Source organism: Sus scrofa, chromosome 13 (assembly GCF_000003025.6).
Source record: "Sus scrofa isolate TJ Tabasco breed Duroc chromosome 13, Sscrofa11.1, whole genome shotgun sequence".
Classification (NCBI taxonomy): domain Eukaryota; kingdom Metazoa; phylum Chordata; class Mammalia; order Artiodactyla; family Suidae; genus Sus; species Sus scrofa.
This window is the reverse complement of record NC_010455.5, coordinates 171,804,592-171,826,541: the sequence shown is the minus strand read 5'-3', so window position 1 is coordinate 171,826,541 and position 21,950 is coordinate 171,804,592. Positions and strand designations below refer to the sequence as shown.

General features: G+C 32.6%; 1 long non-coding RNA gene across 1 annotated transcript in view; it reads right to left on the bottom strand.

The window, feature by feature from the left end:
• Positions 1-21,950, bottom strand: part of LOC110256457 — a 377,287-nt gene that overhangs the window by 166,127 nt on the left and 189,210 nt on the right. The window contains exon 2 of the long non-coding RNA XR_002337969.1: positions 21,586-21,677. This is a non-coding gene — a long non-coding RNA (uncharacterized LOC110256457). The remainder of the gene's footprint in view (positions 1-21,585; positions 21,678-21,950) is intronic.

Sequence of the window (21,950 nt, the reverse complement as noted above, 5' to 3'; positions counted from 1 at the left end):
ACGGACAAGACCTAAAGTTAGTAGAAGGAAAGAAATCATAAATATCAGAGCAGAAATCAATGAAATAGAAACAAAGAATCCATAGAAAAGATCAATGACATGTAAAGCTGGTTCTTTGAAAAGATCAACAAAATTGACAAACCCCTAGCCAGACTTATCAAGACAAAAAGAGAGAGGACTCACATCCATAAAATTAGGAATGAAAAAGGAAAAGTAACAATGGACATCACAGAAATACAAGGGATCATAAGAGACTACTATTTGCAACTATATGCCAATAAAATGGAAAACCTAGAAGAAATGGACAAATTCTTAGAAAAGTGCAATCCTCCAAGACTAAAGCAAGATGAAATAGAAAAGATGAATGGACCAATCACAAGAACTGAAATTGAAACTGTGATTAAAAAATTGCCAACAAACAAAACTGGTTCATCAGGACCAGATGGCTTCACAGGCGAATTCTATCAAATATTTAGAGAAGAGCTAACACCTATCTTTCTGAAACTATTTCAAAAAATTGCAGAAGAAGGGATACTCCCAAAGTCATTCAATGAAGCCACCAGCACACCTGATACCAAAACCAGACAAAGATACCACAAAAAAAGAAAACTCCAGGCCAATTTCATTGATCAACATCGATGCAAAAATCCTCAACAAAATACTACCAGACCGCATCCAACAATACATTAAAAGGATTGTACATCATGTTCCAAGTGGGATTTATCCCAGGGATGCAAGGGTTCTTCAATATCCACAAATCCATCAGTGTGATACACCATATTAACAAACTGAAGAATAAAAACTATATGATCCTCTCAATAGATGCAGAAGAAGCCTTTGACAAAATCCAACACCCATTTCTGATAAAAACCCTTCAGAAAGTGGGCATAGAGGGAACCTACCTCAACATAATAAAGGCCATATATGACAAACCCATAGCTAACATCATTCTCAATGGTGAAAGCTGAAAGAATTATGGCTGAAATCAGGAACAAGACACGGATGTCTGCTCTTGCCACTACTCTTCAACTTAGTTTTGGAAGTCTTAGCCAAAGCAATCAGAGAAGTAAAAGAAATAAAAGGAATCCAAATTGGAAAGGAAGAAGTTAAATTATCCCTATTTGCAGATGACATGATACTATACCTAGAGAATCCTAAAGACTCTACCAGAAAACTGTTAGAGCTCATCCATGAATTTGGCAAAGTCACAGGATACAAAATTAATACACAGAAATCAAGGACATTTCTATACACTAACAATGAAAGAGCAGAAAAAGAAATTAGGGAAGCAATCCCCCCGTTTACCATCGCATCCAAAAGAATAAAATACGTAGGAGTAAACCTACCTAAAGAGTCAAAAGACCTGTACTCTGAAAACTACAATCCACTGATGAAAGAAATCAAAGATGAAACAGATAGATGGAAAGACCATGCTCTTGGACTGGAAGAGTTAATATTATCAAAATGACTATACTACCCAAGGCAATCTACAGATTCAATGCAATCCCTATCAAACTACCAAGGACATTTTTCACAGAACTCAAACAAAATATTTTAAAGTTTGTTTGAAAGCACAAAAGACCCAGAATAGTCAAAGACATCCTGAAAAAGAAAAATGGAGCTGGAGGAATCAGGCTCCCTGTCTTCAGACTATACTACAAAGCAACAATCATCAAAACAATATGGTACTGCCACAAAGACAGAAATACAGATCAGTGAAACAGGATAGAAAGTCCAGAATTCAACCCACGCACCTACAGCCAACTAATCTATGACAAAGGAGGCAAGGATGTACAATAGAGAAAGGACAGCTTGTTCAATAAGTGGTGCTGGGAAAACTGGACAGCCACATGGAAAAGAATGAAATTGGAACACTCCCTAACACCATACACCAAAATAAACTCCAAATGGATTAAAGACCTAGATATAAGACCAGACAGTATAAAACTCTTAGAGGAAAACATAGGCCAAACACTCTCTGACATAACAACAGCAACATCTTCTCAGATCCACCTCTTAGAGTAATGACAGTAAAAACAGAAATAAACAAATGGGACCTAATCAAACTTCAGCGTTTCTAAACAGCAAAGGAAACCCTAAACAAAATGAAAAGACAACCCACAGAATGGGAGAAAATCTTTGCAAGTGAATCAACTGACAAGAGATTCATCTCCAAAATTTATAAACACCTTCTGTAGCTCCATACCAAAAAAACAAACAACCCCATCGGAAAATGGGCAGAAGATCTAAACAGACAGTACTCCAAAGAATATCTGCAGATGGCCGAGAAACACAGGAAATGATGTTCAACATCACTCTGTTAGAGAAATGCAAATCAAAACCACTATGAGGTACCACCTTACACCAGCCAGAGTGCCCATCATCAAAAAGTCTACAAACAATAAGTGCTGGAGAGGGTGTGGAGAAAAAGGAACCCTAGTACACTGTTGGTGGGACTGTCAATTGGTGCAACCACTATGGAAAACACTATGGAGATTCCTCAGAAAACTGAACCTAGAACTACCATTTGATCCAGCAATCCCACTCCTGGGCATCTACCCAGGGGAAAGCACGACTTGAAAAGACACATGTACTCTGATGTTCATTGCAGCATTATTTACAATAGCCAAGACATGGAAACAACCTAAATGTCCATTGACAGAGGAGTGGATCAAGAAGAAGTGGTACATATACACAATAGAATACTACTCAGCCATTAAAAAGAAAGAAATACTGGCATTTTTAGCAACATGGATGGATCTAGAAACTATCATGCTAAGTGAAGTCAGCCATACAATGAGACACCAAAATCAAATGCTTTCACTGATATGTGGACTCTGAAAAAAGGACAGACTGAATTTCTTTGCAGAACAGATGCTGACTCACACACACTGAAGAACTTATGGTCTCCAGAGGAGACAATTTGGGGGGTGGGGGGATGTGCTTGGGCTGTGGGATGGAAATCCTGTGAAATTGGATTGTGATGATCATTATACAACTACAGATGTGATAAATTCATTTGAGTAAAAAAAAAAAAATTACAGCACCCCTTCAACACATACACAAATGCCACACCGCTTCCTCTTATGTCATGAGAGTGTAATGTAATAGCTGGTATATACTGAGTGCTCTATATGTGCTAGAGACTAGATACTTTCTATGTGTATTTCCAATGTATTGTGTCTTTGATTTAATCCCCACAACACTCCACAATGCCCTGAAAGGCAAGAACTATTATTGTCTTTATTTTTTAAATAACAAGACTGTGATCTGGGAAAACAAACAAACAAACAAACAAAAACATGATTGAAATGTATAAATTATATATCCACTTATTTTAAAAATTCAGACTGGGTTCCACTAGGAAATTTATAAAAGCAGACCTATTCTAATGTAAATTGATAAAGACAGACATGCAGAGATAAGAGATTTGGTAAAAATCAAGGGAATACTGTCTATCTTTCTTTCAAAAAGTATACAATAATGCATCTCTTTTCTAAATTTACAGAATTTCCATTGTTTAAAAGTTGAAGATTTAAACTTGGCAAAAAAAATTGAACAGGTGTGCAAGTGAGTGAGTAAGGAGTGGAGTTTTTTCAGGGATGAATATGGGTATTCTGTGATTAGCAGAAAGTAATGTTGCAGACCACATATAAATAAAAATCTCTACTTCAAAAGTTACTATTTATTTTACAATGGAATTTTGAGTTTAGAGTGACCCTAACTTCTGTAAGTCTTAAAAAATTGCTAGTTTCCACAACAGGGTAAATAATATAAATATTAAATTGCATAGGTTCCACAATTCATACCAGAAATATTATAAAAAAGTAAAATTGACTGAATCTTGATACATAACCCTAATTAAAAAGTCTGAACACTCTTTAGATTTAGAAAAGTTGAAAATTATAGACATTTATTCACATAGTAAAATGGATGAATAGTAAAATTAATTCACTGAGGTACAATTAAGTTGTTTTCAGAGAAAATGGCAAAAAGAATTACAAAAGAAATAATAAATCGACCTATGGCTTTCGTGCCACTTGAATAGCTAGCTCTGAGTTGTGTTGAAGGAAAAATTCTCAAAATGCAATTCATTTTATTTGAAAGAAATAATGTATTATGATGCATTTTTTAAAATAAAAGGCAGTAGGATAGTGTATCTAAACAAAGAAAGGCTTTTATAGTAATTGATACTGAAAAAATTGACAAATCATTTTTAATTTAATTTGCACTTATTGTTTAAATTTGTTAAAGAGGATTGAATGAATCTACATCTATATATTTGGTGGATACATTTTTTTAAAAGTGCAACACATTTTGAGTAGTTGACAAAAATTGGAATAAATAAAGGGTTTATTTTTGAATATTGTATCTTTTTTTTTGTTATAGTTGGTCTACAACGTTCTGCCAATTTCTGCTGTGCAGTAAAATAACCCAATCGGATATATATATATATATATATATATATATATATATATGTATATATACACACACACACAAACACACACACACACATAATATTTTTCTGATATTATCTTCCACCATGTTCTATCCCGAGTTTGGATACAGTTCCCTGTGTTATAGAGTAGGACCTCTTGGTTATTCATTCCAAATGTAATAGTTTGCACCCACTAACCACAGCCTCCATGTCCATCTTAGTCACATCCCCATCACCCTTGGCAACCAAAAGTCTGATTTCTATGTCTGTAAGTATGTATCTCTTTTGCAGATAGGCTGTTTTGTGCTGTATTTTAGATTCCACATATGTGATATCATATGGTATTTGTCTTTCTCTTTATGATTTATTTCACTTAGTATGAAATCTCTAGTTGCATCCATTTTGCAGAAAATGGCATTATTTTTTTCTTTTTTATGGCTGAGTAGTATATCATTGTGTACCTATACCACATCTTCTTACTCCATACATCTGTAGAAGGACATTTAGGTTGTTTCCGTATCTTGGTTATTTTGAATAGTGCTGAAATGAACATACGGGTGCATGTATCTTTTTGAATTGTAGTTTTGTATGATTATATGCCCACGAGTGAGATTGCTGGATCATACAGTAGTTCTACATTTAGTTTTCTGAGGAACCTCCATAGTATTTTCTATATTGATTATACTATTTTACATTGCCACCAACAGTGTAGGAGAGGTCCCATTTTTCCACACCATCTCCAAAATTTGTTATTCGTAAACTTAATGGCCATTCTGACTGATGTGAGGTGGTCCCTCATTGTAGTTTTGATTTGCATTTATCTAATAATTACTGACATTTAGTATTTTTCACCTTCCTACATCTGTATGTCTTCTTTGGAGAAATGTTTATTTAGGTCTTCTGCTTATTTTTAGATTGGATTATGTGGTTTTTTTGTTGTTGCTAAGTTGTAGGAGCTGTTTTTATATTTTGGATATTAAGCCCTTGTTGGTTGCATCATTTGCAAATATTTTTTCTCCCGTTCCATAGGTTGTCTTTTCATTTTTAATGGATTCCTTTGCTGTGCCAAAGCTTGTAAGGTTAATTAGGTCCCATTTGTTTATTTTTATTTTTATTTCTATTCCTTTGGGAGGATGACCTAATAAAACATTTGTATGGTTTATATCAGATAATTTACCTATGTTCTCTTCTAGGAGTTTTATGGTGTCACACCTTATTTTTAAGGTTTTGTTTGTTTGTTTGTTTGTTTGTTTTGTCTTTTTGCCTTTTCTGGGCCACTCCTGTGGTGTATGGAGGTTCCCAGGCAAGGGGTCTAATCAGAACTGTAGTCACCGGCCTACGCCAGAGCCACAGCAATGCAGGATCTGAGCTGCATCTGCGACCTACACCACAGCTCACAGCAATGCCAAATCCTTAACACACTGAGCGAGGCCAGGGACTGAACCCTCAACCTCATTGTTCCTAGTCAGATTCATTAACCACTGAGCCATGATGGGAATTCCTTAAGTTTTTAAGGCATTTTCAGTTTATTTTTATGCATGGTATGAGAGTATATTCTATGCGTCATATTTTTTCTTGACCATATCACAGTTCCAACGAAGAGTGATTTTAATACAGTAAAATGAACACATATCTTTTGTTGTTGTGTATTAAATCATGTTCAGGTTTTGCTTTTTTATTTTTTATTTTTTTTAACTGCAACTGTGACATGCAGAAGTTCCCAGGCCAGGAACAACTGAGCCAAAGCAGGATTAGCTCATTGATCTTAACATACTGAGCCACCAGGGAAATCCATGTTTCACTGTTCCAAGACCAATTTATTTGCATAATTCTTTTGTCAATAACTATATAATAACCAAGGCAAAATTTCCTGTCAGATTTAATATTTAGGTGCACAAAAAGACTAAATAAAATATATGTTGCCTAAATCTTTTACTTAATGAGTAGTTGGTTGAATTGTGTTGTTCCAGGATAACATATAATACATAAAATAAGCCAAATACAGAAGTAAATAATGATAATTCTGATACCTTTTTACATAGCAATGAAGTTAGATTACTTCATTTAAAGATTCCAGAGACTCCCCTCTGAGCATACATCAGCTACGTTCTCATTAAATTAATTGCCCAAAAGTTCTTATTGCGGCTCATTGGTAACAAATCCAAGTACTATCCATGGGAATGTGGGTTTGATCCCTGGCCTCGCTCAGTGGGTTAGGGATCCTGCATTGCCATGAGCTGTGACGTAGGTTGCTTATCAAATAAAATTACATGCAATTACTTGAGTATTTAAAAACCAGCTGCAATCATTTAACCTAGACAATAATGTAAGAACATTTTTACTAGAGATCTAGGTTTCTGCAATTTCACTTTGGGGATTATATTTGAAGAAATATTACAAAGGAAAATAGGGTTTGATGGGAATTAAATCAGAGGAAAATATGTTGTGATGGCTAGGAAGTTTGAAATAGTAAGAATTTGCATTCATATACTGTAATGCTCTTGTCTTTCCTCCTCTTTCCTCCTCTCCTTCCTATTCCCTCCTTTTCCCTTATCTCCTTTCTCCTCCCCTCCTCCCCTCCATCTAATCAGTCACAGTCACTGTCCTAATACATCCATTCATTCATCATCACATGCTTGTATATATGTATATTTGTATGTACATCCCTTATCTTTCTAATCTCCACCTAATATGCGTGTACATACATATACACAAATATATATTAATGCACACAAAAATTATTATTTCAGTCTAACACAAACCAAAACTTTGATTAATAAATTAAAACATTTCTAATTTAAGTTGGAAAAGTGCTTAAATATGAGTCTTGACTCAGGAAGCTGTCAATATTATGCATCAGTTAGTATTTATCATCAATTAGTACTCTATTTTTAAGACAGAACCACTTTAATTAAAATAGACATATGCCCCAAACCACTGTCATACCTAAAACATTAGTAGTAATTCTAATATCAAATAACCTGTCAGTATTTGCTTTTCTGCAATTGTTGAAAGCTTTATGATAGTTTTTACAATTTGTTTCAACTGGAACCACAAAAAAAGCAAGCAACATGCCATCTATATTTCATTTGAAATTTCCTTAATTTATAATTGTCCTGCCTTTATTTTGACTACTTAATAATTCTCTTAAGGAAACTGGCCCATACATTTGGTTTTTCGATTTTGCTAAATATCTCTGTGCAGTGTCATTGAACATATTATTGCATCACCTATATCTTCCTTAAACTGAATGTTAACTCTAGAATGTTGAACTTATTCTATTTGTACACTTATTTTGTTTTTTTCCAAGAACACTTCATAGGTTGTGTAGTCTTCCATCAGGAAATACATAAATGATGATCATTATTTTTCCTGTTCCATAATGAAAAATGAATTTAGCTTCTCAGTTCTATTATTTCCTTATGGATTGCAAAATCATAAGATTCTAATTCTATCAGGCTTTTATTCATGTTTAGCCAGACACTAAAATGATCAATTTTCCCTTAAAGGTTATTTGTTACTATTAGGCAGAATTTGCCCATTGCAAGCAGATTAAAATTTTATTTCCTGGAGTTCCCATTGTGGCTCAGTGGTTAATGAATCTGACAAGCATCCATGAGGATGCAGGTTTGATTCCTGGCCTTTCTCAGTGGTTTAAGGATTTGGCGTTGCTGTGAGCTGTGGTGTAGGTTGCAGACATGGCTTGGATCCCACATTGCTATTGCTGTGGTGTAGGCCAGAGGCTATAGCTCCGATCAACCCCTAGCCTGGGAACCTCCATATGCCACTGGTGAGGCCCTAAATCAAAGCAAAAAACAATATTATTTTCTAATATTCAGTATACAGATTTGCTTTCCATAATCATTCAAAGGTGACATATACATTATTTCCATATATTTTGAGTAACACATTATCCTAGATAAAATTATTTAACATGTTTCAATACTTGACCATAATTATGCTTGTTGATGCTCAAAATTCCCCCATGTTTATCCAATGGGAGAATTTAGGACAGCTTCTATAGCTATACAACCTCTAATCATTAAGTTTCCATCTTTCCTGATGCTACAGAATACTTGTGTATTTGTTATCATAAAATAGGAATCAGTCATTTATTCTCATTCATATTAGCAGGAATGATATTAAAAACTATAATTTGTAAATAGTAATATTCACGAGTTGTATCATCTCCTTTTCAAGAGATAAAGCTAGAAAATACACATAAGATACATTATATATTAATAAGGAAATAAATAATAAGTTCATTATGATATTTCCAGATCATGTTTATGGTTCTGGATTTTCACTAATTTGATTTTATACTTATCTGTTCTTTTATCTTTTTTTTTTTTTTTTTTTTTGTCTTTTGCTATTTCTTTGGGCCGCTCCCGTGGCATATGGAGGTTCCCAGGCTAGGGGTCCAGTTGGAGCTGTAGCCACCGGCCTACGCCAGAGCCACAGCAACTTGGGATCCGAGCCGCGTCTGCAACCTACACCACAGCTCACGGCAACGCCGGATCGTTAACCCACTGAGCAAGGGCAGGGACCGAACCCGCAACCTCATGGTTCCTAGTCGGATTCGTTAACCACTGTGCCACGACGGGAACTCCTGTTCTTTTATCTTAAAATTTTGATTCATAAATACACTGTCATAATTGATAATTTCCTTTATCCTACAGGCCATTTTAGAATAAAAATACCAATATTACTATCAAAAATATGAACAGTGAAAATAGTATATTTTTTCTTTGCAATTATTTTTTCCATACAATACAAAACCCTTCAGCCAGATTACTATATTTTAAAATCACTTGATATATTTTTACTGTGTGAAATAGGAAAACAGCTGGATATAATTAAATCCAGTTACTTTATCTTACTTTCACTTCTTAGGATTTACTGTTCTAAAATAACTTTGTTTTAAAATTATGAAAACAAAGTAGCAGGATACAAGATTAACATTCAAAAATCAGTTGAATTTCTGAATACTAACATTGAAATATTAGAAAAGGAATACGAAAACACCTTTTAATATTGCACCTCCAAAAAATTAAATACCTGGGAATAAACCTGACCAAGGAGGTGAAAGACTTATATGCTGAGAATAATAAAACATTAATCAAGGAAATTAAAGAGGATTCAAAGAAATGGAAAGATATTCTATGCTCCTGGGTTGGAAAAATTAATATAAAAATGGTCATACTACCCAAAGCAATCTACAGATTCAATGCAATCCCTATCAAATTGTCTAGGATATTTTTTACAGAACTAGAACAAACAATCAAAAAATTTATATGGAACCCAAAAAGACCCAGAATTGCCAAAGCAATCCTGAGAAACAAAAAACAAGCAGGAGGCATAACTCTCCGAGACTCCGGGCAATATTACAAAGCCACGATCATTAATACAGTGTGGTACTGGTACCAAAACAGACAGACAGACCAATGTAATTGAAGAAGCCAGAAATAAACCCAGACAAAGGAGGCAAGAATATAAAATGGGAAAAAGAGAGTTTCTTCAGCAAGTGGTGCTGGGGAACCTGGATAGCCAAATGTAAATCAAGATAACTGGAACACACCCTCACACTATGCACAAAAATAAACTCAAAATGGCTGAAAGACTTAAAGATAAGACAACACACCATCAAACTCCTGGAAGAGAACATAGGCAAAACATTCTCTGACATCAACCTTACAAATGTTTTCTCAGGTCAGTCTCCAAAGCAATAAATAAAAGCAAAAATAAACCAATGGGACCTAATCAAACTGAAAAGCTTTTGCACATCAAAGGAAACCATAAAAAATAAAGACAACTTAGAGAATGGGAGAAAACAGTTTCAAATGATGCAACAGACAAGGGCTTAAACTTTGAAATATACAAACAGCTTATACAACTCAACAGCAAAAAAGCCAACAACCTAATTGAAAAATGGGCAGAGGACCTGAATAGACATTTCTCCCAAGAAGACATACGTATGGCCAATAAGCACATGAAAAAATGCTCAACATCCCTGATTATTGGAGAAATGCAAATCAAAACTACTAGGAAGTACTACCTCACACCTGTCAGAATGGTCATCATTAACAAGTCAACAAATAACAAATGCTGGAGAGGGTGTGGAGGAGAAGGAACCATCCTACACTGTTTGTGGGAATGTAATTTGGTACAGCCACTATGGAAAATGGAGGTACTTCAGAAAACTAAATATAGAACTACTATCTGATGCAACAATCCCACTCTTGGGCATATATACAGACAAATCTTTCCTTTAAAAGATACATGCACCCATATGTTCATTGCAGCACTAGTCACAATAGCCAAGATATGGAAATGACCTAAATGTCCATCGAGAGATGAATGGATTAAGAAGTGGTATATATACACAATGGAATACTACTCAGCCTTAAAAAAGAAATATATAATGCCATTTGCAGGAACATGGATGGAACTAGAGATTCTCATACTAATTAATCCAGAAATAGATAGACAAATATCATATGATATCACTTATATCTGAATCTAATATATGGCACAAGTTACCCTTTCCACAGAAAAGAATCTCATGGACTTGGAGAAAAGACTAGTGGTTGCCAAGGGGGAGGGGGAAGGAGTGGGATGGACTGGGAATCTGGGGTTAATAGATGCAAACTATTTCATTTGGATTGGATAAGCAATGAGATCCTGTTGTATAATATTGGGAACTATATCTAGTCCCTTGCAATGGAGCATGATGGAGGATAATGTGAGAAAAATAATGTACACATATGTATGTGTGACTGGGTCACACTTTACTGTACAGTAGAAAATTGACAGAACACTGTAAACCAAGTATACTAGAAAAAAATCATTAAAAAATAAAATAAAATTATGAAAACATATCTATGCGTCCAGAGCTAATTGTGCAAAAGAGAACTGCAACTTTTCCTCATGTGCTCTCTACCTGTTCTCTCTCTTTCTCTCTCTCTCTCTCTCTATATATATATATATATATATACATAGACACATATACACACATACATGGGTAACCATGCTATTTTAATTTACTAATTTATTTCATGTTTGTGTTTTTGTTTAATATAAAGTATATGCACACATTTGTGCATTTAAAATCATAATTTCCAAGATAAATGGAAGCATACTATTCCCAAATTGTCCAAATAAATTTTTACTTAAGCATATGTCTAAGGAAACTACTAATATTAGGCTATATAGCATGACTTCATTCTTTTTAAGTTCCATACTCTCACATGGGTGCACGTATTAACAACTACTTCATAATTACTAATCACTTACTAAATCTGGGTTAAATACAACTTTCACTATTGGTTTATTTTTTTTATTTCTAGCTTTATTTATTACATATTTAACTTTTCACTTTTGTTATTTATTTTGTTATTTATCTCTTTAATATGACTAAAACATACAAGCAAAAAATAATGTACACTGTTTTTATTGATCGCTTTAATATAAATTGATTAAATTTTTTCTTATCACTATTATTCCATAAATTCCATTTGCTTTGATTTTATTATTATTTTCAAGATGTTCTGAAATTTCAGTCTCTATTTTCCCTTAGTTACAATAATTGATTAATAAAATGTTTGAAATTTCTAAGAATATATTTTTAGTTTTTTGTCATGGAGGTCTAATTTTTTTGCATTTTGAGAGAATTACTACATTTGAGAATTAAATTATATTTTAGAGAATCCATTGCATATATTATATGGCAATTAATAACAAATTAAATCAACATATCATTTTATGTGAGTAAAGGACAAAAATTCTTGAGACTATCAAAATGTAGGACAAAAATAAATACTGAATAAATTGATATTTGACTAATTATCTCAGGAAAAGACCTGGGAAATTGGATGAATCCATATCTGTGCCTGGCAATTTCAAAGACAGAAATTTATCACATGAATAGGAAAGGAAATCCTGGAAAATAACCCTGGACTGAAAACTTAGTCTCTTCATTCAAAGAGTGAATGAAAACTGATAAGTAGAAACTCTAGGAAAATTGGCCTAAATTCAACCAAAAAAATCACTAAAGATCATAACAAAGACTGACTGTACATACATTTTTTAAACTAGTCCTTGCTACATTACAACCATTCTTAAAGGATTTTATCTATATGTCAAAGAAAGAAGACAATAAGAACTAATGCTTATATAGTGCTTAATCTGCTTCAGGCACTGTACTAAGTGCTTTTAATATATAAATATATAATATATATGTATATAATCTTATTAATATATATCTATTTAATATATAAATATATAATCTTCACAAAGTTTCTCTATAAATATAGACCCACATTAACTGTCCTAGAAATCTGTTCTTAATTCCTCTTCTACCACAAAGCCACTTTAAAAAGAAAAATACTGAGTTCTGCCAAGGTTGGATGTCATCAAGATGTTCCTCACTTCTCACACAAACTACAAGTTAAGGGGTGCCCAGGACCACTTTCCAGTTCAGTGATTCACTCAGACTCACAGAAGTACTGAAAGCTGTTATATCAGTCCCTGTTTAACGGAGTAAGATTAAAATCAGCCATGGGAACATACGTACAGTCTAGAAGATTTCCAAGTTTTGGAGCTTCCAATAGTACTCTTTCAGTGGAGTTGTAAAAAACACTAACAGCTCCCAGCAATAATGTATAACAATCTACATAGAATATGGCCAACAAGAGAAGTCACCCAAGCTCTAGTATCCAGAATTTCAGTGGGGTTTGGTCATGTAGACAGAACTGACTGCCCATGTGGTTGGCCTTAACCTCTAGTCTCTCCATAGGTCTACTTGATACATTCTGGTTCAAAGAGACTACCATAAACTATTGCAAATATAGAATGTCAGGCATGTCCAAAGGCTTCCTAGCAAAAAATTCATTTCATCAGGTAGGATACCCCAAGAGATTGGAGATTATCTCCCAGAAAATAAGGGCAAAAATCAGAACTCTTTTTGAGTAACGTTAATTCTTTAAGAACACTAGACTATAGCTACATTTTATCTTGATTTCTTGATTGAAATTTTCATTATCACAGAGATATGGAAGGTATAGGAAAATACTTTTACATATATTTATTAAAAGAAATACTACTAAGTTAAATGATACATGCAAAAATGTATTTAGTTATACATTCCATCTTATTCAAATATGCTGCTTCTCTAAAGGGCACACTTAAAATCACTTCAAATTATTGTTACATGACTTCATAAGTATCCTGCATATTCCCCTGTACCTGAAGAATAGAAAATATTTTTGGTAAGGAAATATATGCTCAAAACATTATTATAATCTGTTTCCCTCCTGTCCTGGATGCAAGATATTGCTAAGAAAGATATAACATAAAATAGAGTAACAAGTGAGTATGCTGCAATTTCATGTCTTGGGAAGATATCATTTTACCAAATTATAAATAAAACTTATTAACAAGAGATTCAGAAAAGTTGTAAAGGACAAGTATAAACAAACCCTAACTTTGTAGTCAACACAAATGTACAAGAATGACAAAACAGAGAGCATAGAGTACAGAGTAGCTAAGCTCTTTATGTACAATTTACAATCCTTTATATAAATATTTGTTCCCTGGCTTTATGAGTTGAAATTAAAAAGTAAACATACCTTTAAAAATTTACCATGCTGAACTAAACCCACTAAACTCCGCATATCAGTACAGAAATATACCTATTTGTATCATAGTATGAAGATGCATAAGTCAAATATTTTGCTTGTTTTGGACACCATGCAGAATGTGGTAATGTGGAATTACCTTTCAATATTTGTAGTACAGCTATTAGGATATAGTAGCTGCTGGCATTATGACTTCTAGCTTTAATGACTACTTGCACTGAAAATAAAATGCATCATTTTTGGACATTCATTTTCAATTTCATCTGCCAAGTAGAATGTTATCATGTACACGATCAATAGAATGATCTGACCAAACACACAAATCAGATTATACTCTCTTCCATCACTAAAATTTTAAACCGACAACGGAACATAATACATCATTCAAAGATTTCCATTTTTTACAAGATTTTCTATAGCATATAACAGAATTTCTTTTTGCAAGCTAACAAAAGTCAACACATTGTATATTTTATTTAATACAACCTTTATTATGTTTATGTTTATAAAGTAATTAATAAATTTTACCTTTTTCCATTAACAGATTCATGGTAAATAATGCTCATTTTATTTTATATTGTCTGTTTTATGTGTTAAACTCAATTTAAAATACATTTATTTTTTCAGAGGTGTCTCATAACGAGTCTCAGAGGAGTGAATACTACTGAGAGGCTTTTGAGTACCCAAATTCTTCAGCTAAACCCATAAGCTATAATTTCTTATTACTAAGCCAAAAGTATACATTTTTTTAAAAGTATTGTGATGAAAACTTATCTCAGAGAGAGGGAAACATTCTTTTTTAAGGATATTCTCAGTTCCTGGTAAAATTTGGTGGTAAAAAAGGTGCCAAATAAATACATTTGGAATAAAATTAATTTAGATACATGCTATAGGACTTCAATAAAGAGAAATCCATGAGTTGCCTCAGGCTTCTAGAAGGTGTTAAACATTTCTCATGATAATCAATCTAATAGCCATCCAACAATACAATGAAAGGTTTCATCATAACCTATTAGCTGCCCTCCCTTTTTCACAATTCATTCTGTTCATAGCTATAAAGGGACAACTATCAGATATGTGTATCTCTCAAACCTTTCTTAAGCTAATAATTAATGTAAAATACAGACTAATGTAAAATGTAGGTCACAGCTGATGCTTCTACATATGTTTCCCCATAAATATCAGAAAAGCACATAATTCTAATATCATGAGAAGAAATTGGATTTAAGTGGAAATAGCATGTTTGTCATCTCAGAGATTTTTACTCTTATTTTTTAGCTGGAAAGGGCACAAATGTATTCATTTGTATAAACTCTACACGGGAAAAATCAGCCTTATTTAATAGCAGGGAGCATTCTTATTAGTATCAAGTAATCAGTGAGTAACACAGCAGGAGAAAATGCTTTATTTTCTAATTTTTAATTCTAATCTCTATTTATTTTCTAATATAATTTATTTGCATGATTATTTTCTACAAATATGACTACTTAATATAGCTAAATAGAAGTATTTTTAGTTTGAAAAATGTCACACACTACACATTCATATTTACAAATGTTTAAAAAACAGACATATTTGAACTATGTAATATATGTCATCGTTTTGATATATAAATCATATGAGATTTTATAAAATTACCTATATATTTTGAAATAAGATTTTTTAAAATTCTAATTTAATTAAAAATTGAACTACAGTATAGTATTCATACTGAAACCCAACCTATCTCCATGCCTTCACATATACAAAGTCCCCTACATTATTACACAAAACAGTGTGCCTTTATCTGAGATCAACCCAAATTTATCTGAGGTCAGTTTATCTAAATGAGTGATTATCAACAGCAACCTATACTATTGCCCAATCTAGAGCATATGTTTCATTATTTACTGGCCATTCCTGCCCTCACTCTTACAAACTACGTATGGATTCTATTTTCTGAAAACTGGAAAATATTTTTGGCAAGGAAAATATATTACATACTCCTGTGTAATCTTGATCTAGTATCTTAACCCCCATGTACCTCAGTTTTCTCATCTGTTAAGTAGAGATAATATAATTTATCACACAGAATTGATGTAAAGCTTGCATACAATAATATGCACAAAGAATAGTGCTAGAAGTACAGGGAACACTATAATGATATTAGCTCTTATTTATAAGTAGTAAAGAAAAAAAATAATGTTTTTTAGCCATCAACTAAGATAGTATTTCTTAGATTTTATGCTAAATCATTGTGCATTAACGATCCACAATTAATGAGTTAATTAATGAATAAACTCAAAATTATTATTAAATAGAGGAATATATATTACTTTCCCCCAAAAAGCTGAAGGATATAGTAAAATTCTATATGTAGAATTGTTATCAAAAAAAGTTAAATACTCAATGTCAGTAATGATAACATGCTATAAATACAGTATACTAAATAATTTTTCTTTTATCAAAATCATCATTTTGCTTAAAAAATAAACAAGCAATTATATTTCTATCACTTTTTATAATAGATTCTATTCCTACCAAACTACAATTGTATTCTGTAACTAAAGGCACTATATTTCAAAACATAGATTTCTATCAATTGCCATTAAAATAATAATTAGTATTGAATTCTATCTCATTCTATATTTTATAAATCATAATCTATATCACTTTGGGATCAGAATGCACACTATACATAACTAAGCAATGCATATTAATGATGTAATTTTAGTGGTGCTTATAAAAGCCCATCTACAGGTAAGAATGCCACTGTGAAATTATAATAGATATAGCCTAATGTATATGAGGGACAAGGTTATGCTAGTAGCCTTCAAATATTTTTATGAATTTATCTGTCTCTTCTCAAAATAATATCCTAAAGCATCTTCTCTCAAAAAAATGGGAGCTTTTACTACAGTAAGATTGATAAGAAGTAAAATATTTTGAATGTCAGGCACTTTCTGGAATAGTGGTTACATATAGCCAGATAACAGCAGGAGGTATCAATACATATTAACATGTAAGAACATCTCATTTAGAGATTTATTTTGCTTTTCACCAGTGTAATTAATGAACAAACTGTATTAGTTGCTCACAGCCCCCGTAGTCTGCTGACCAATCTCTGTTTACCCAAAGATGTCACCTTGGGGAAGCTCATTTTGGAATCCTTTTCCTACTACCAAAACAACCCAGGGAGCTCCCATTCTTACCACTTCACTGGGGAAAACAGACTTATACTTTCTAATAGAATTCATAATATACTTTTCATAAAGCCCAGTTTATGAGCTGTGGTTAATAATAATAGAAATGTTGCAATAAATTATATTCCTTTTAATATCATGGTAAATTGTTTTTGTGAACAAGGCTCCACTACAAATGACCTTTTATGGTGTGGTTTCTAAAAGGAATGAAAAAAAAATCTGCACTTAAAAGTGCTAAACCTCTTAGCATGCAGCTTTTGGAACATAACAAAAATGTAAGTTGAGAAATATTTCTAAATTTATATCCAATAACTAGGACATAACATTGGCTACAATGAGATATACTATTTGTTAGCTTTAACTGCACTGAATTCAGTAACTGAAAAAATAATTGAAATTGAGTATTTACAGTAGCTTTTAATTTCTGATTAGTCCCTATTGTTTTAAAAATACAGGAAGAGTGAAATATATCAAATATTATTGTATAGATATTGGATAAAATTTTAAAGGGGTAAATCTGAAACAATGAAAATTTAATCAGATTTTTTCTATGATGGATAGATTTAGTTTACTGAAAATATCATGGAAAGCAAATAATATATAACTCTAAAATCTAATTAAAATCCAACTAGTGAAGGGTATGAGTCAATCCATAAATCCTTAAAGAATGAAGAGATATAGCATTTTACTTATCAGTGAATGTACATAAGTTATAAGATCATTTAAGAAATTTGGCAAGAAAATACACGTTAAAGGATAATCACTAAAGTTCTTCCCATCATCCAAAAAGCATGCTACAATTACTTTACTATGACATCCCAGGTTTTGAAGTTTTATTAACTGTGAAGGAAATATATTGGGATTATTGGCCAGAGCTTACCACAGTTATTTTCACATCACCACCTTCCTCATCAATCAAGAAATTGCCATTTTTATCCACAGAGTATATTGAAGTACATATTGCCTAAATGTCAGTGAGGAAGAGACTTAACTCTCATTGGGATAGTGATCATGCACTTTCATTCTTGTCTCCATCATTTTCAGCCATTTGACTAGATCTTGGCACCTTTCTTCTGGAAATATGTGCACACATGAAGTAGCAATAGAGGAGTAAAATGCCAGAGGCTTCTTTATATTCCAGAGATATGAAACCCCTAATGTGCTGCAAGGAGTGTCTCAAATAAAATAAATTCCAGCACTAATTCATAGGAATAATTTTATTAAAGACTTTTCTCTGATTGTTTTGATAGTTTCGATGTGAATAAGTCAATTTTACAGGTTAAGAGCGTTACTCAGTGTCTCTGTAGACAAAAGATGACTGTACCATGTGTAGTATATTCTTTGCTTTATAAGTTTTCCTAAATAAGCCTGAGTTTCCTTACCACTTAAGCAATATGTTATATCTCTGACACTTTTGTCTTAATTCTAGAATAGTGAAAACTATTTTTATATTTTATCATTATGTTTCCTTGGATTCATTGATCTTTTGTTTTAGTAAAATGCTAACATTTTTATATATGGCATAACCTGCATCTATTATTTGAAAATTCAATTATTAACTAATTTTTTAATGTATCAGAGGAAATTTTATGGTATACAATAATTTTGAAGATTTGTCTAGTTGTCTACTATAAAACCTATGAAATTTCCTATAAACCTATGAAATTCTACACTGTCCATTTTATTAAAATATGAATTTCTACATAAAAGTATACATGTATTTTTTATACTTGTAAATGTAGAACTCTATTGTTAAAGGAGGTAAGCTATAATTTAATAGATCGCTATGCATATGGAAAGTAGGAGAATGTGTTTTTTTGAGATATTTAGCACAAGAGTACAATGTGTTGTGTTTGTTTAGCACCTGCTGTGCTGCCACATGCCAATCCATGCTCTCCTCATCACCCTTCAATTGAACAAACATCAAACAGAAGGGACATTGGGTAGGATGATTTCATTTGGAATAAATAAATCTCCATATGATTTAACAGCACTTTAAGTCACTTATAAAACCTACTCATATTTCTATCTCTGCTCATCTCCTGCTTTCTTGATAGAACCTTCTTAGACAATCATAATCCCTATCCAGATTTCCTTTATCAGAAATGCAATGTTTTCAAGAATCAGTAAACTCTCCAATTGTGTCAATACTTAATTGTCTTGGGTGTGTTTTTTGATTATTTAATTATTAAATGTTGATACTTTGTTGGTGCTTCAGCAATCCTCACATTGGTTCTTTCACCTGGTATTTTGAAGACCTTATCTGAAGTATACCTTGACTACTTCAAATACACTTTTTTTCAGTTTTACTGAAGTATAATTGACATACATTCTGTAAATTTAACACTGTGCAATGTGTTGATGTGATACACATGTATATTGCAAAATGATTATCATTTAGCCTTAGCTAATAGCTTTATCTCATCATATAATAACTATTCCTTTTTTTGTAGTGAGAATATTCAAGATCTACTCTCTCAGTAACTTTCAAGTATATAATATAGTATCGTTAACTATAATCACCATGCTGTGCATTAATTAGATCCCAAGAACTCAGTCTTCGAATTGGAAGTTGGTAAACTTTGACCATTCTTTCTTCATTTCCTCTACTGCCCAGCCCTAGTAATCATTATTCTAACTCTCTGTTTCTATAAATTCAGCTTTTAAAGATTCTACACATAAGTAATACCACAGAGTATTTTTCTTGCCCTAACTTATTTAACACAGTATCTTCAAGTTTCATACATGTTCTTGCAAATGGCAAGATATTCTCTTATCTCTCATGGTTGAACAGCATTCCATTTTATATAAACATATACATACATACATATCTTCATCCACTCATGTGCCAATAGTCTTGACTATTGTGAATGGCGCAATGAAGTGCAGATAATGCTCTGAGACCCTATTTTCATTTTCTTTGGATAGACTCAAAAGTTGAATTACTGAATCATATGGTGGTTTTATTTTTAATGTTTTGAGAAACCTCTGTGATATTTTCTATAGTGGCTGTATCATTTTACATTCCCACCAAGAGTGCACTAAAATTTGTATGTAATCGCAAAAGACCCAGAAGTAGAATAACTGGAAACATTACACTTACTGATTTTAAAATATACCAAAAATTTAGAGTAAATAAAAACAGTAAATATGGGACTGGCATATAAATAGATATGTTGACCAATGGAACAGAATAGAGAGTACAGAAATAAGCCCCCACCTATACAGTTAACTTATACTTGATAAAGGACCAAGAATGTTCAATGGAGAAAGGATAGTCTTAGCAATGTATTAGGAAAATTGTCATCACATGCAGAAAAATACTGGATCCTTATCTTACACCAGTCACAAAAATTAACTCAAAGTGGGTTAAAGACAACAATAAAATTTAAAATGATAAAACACCTTGTGAAAAAAACAGGGAAAATTCTTCTTGACATTGGTCTTAGCGATGATTTTTTTAAACATGATACTAAAAGCACAAGCACCAAAAGCAAAACTCAGTAAGTGGGACATATCAAATTCCAATAATTCTACACAGCAAAAGAAAAATGAAATGAAAAGGTAATGATGTAATAGTAGAAACATTTGCAAAGTGTATATTTTGATAGGTAGCTAATGTTCAAAATTTGTAAAGAACTCATGCAGACCAATAAAAGAACCCAATCTGATACAAAAAAAATTGGCAGAGAAATTGAATAGATGCTTTTCCAAAGAAGACACACAAGTGGCCACCAAGCACATGAAAAGATGTTCAATATCACTATCTTTTGGGAAATGCAAATCAAAACCACAATTCGATATTACCTCACACCTGTTAAAATTGCTATCATTGAAAAGACAACAGTTAACAGGAATTGGCAAAGATGTAGTAAAAAAAGACCCTTTACATACACTTGGAGACTCACAGTGTCCAAGTGGCATATTTACAGGTAACATAAACCTGATTATAGAAAATCATGTCCAGGTAAGCTGATTTGAAGGAACTGGTCATTCTCAGTTTTAAAAGAAAACCTAGAGGGCAAATATATTATTGTAGTGATAATATTTAGGTTTTCAACATGAATAAAAGACTAGATTTATTTTCTTTTGCTTCAGAGGATAATAGATGAGCTATTAATATAAATATACAACTATGTTTTAGAGGAAAGAGAGAATAGCCTCTTATCTAAGATTCAGTTACATCTGCAGAGAGCCTAGGAACTGAGTAGACAGTGAACCAAATGTATCAAGAAGGTATAAAGGTTAAAGACATAAGAATACATTTTCATTCATTTGAGTCAATTCATCAATTTTTCAGGAAATAAATGTTAAAAATGCAATACATTACTTTTCTCTTTTGCCCTTTGATTTTCACTGCTATGCTCAGCCAGACTTAATCTCTTCTCCAAAATCCTTCAGAATGAATGCAATTTATGATCTCTGTGGAGAACAATGGAAGCCCAGGTGAGTCCTTCTATCAACAAGGCACATGACTAATAAGTTGCTCATCTTCCTCACCTTGGCTCAGAAGCACAGTTCAGATATGAAGCCATTACTTTCTGGATTCTGAGACTTACTTATCACTCCTACAGGGACTGCAATTGTCAATGGTCATAAAAGGGTCTATTTTAAGGTAAAACTCTAAAAGAATTTGAATTGAAATCAATCCTGGCCAAAGAGGAAAAAAAATGCCCTTATTAACATTGTCTTTCA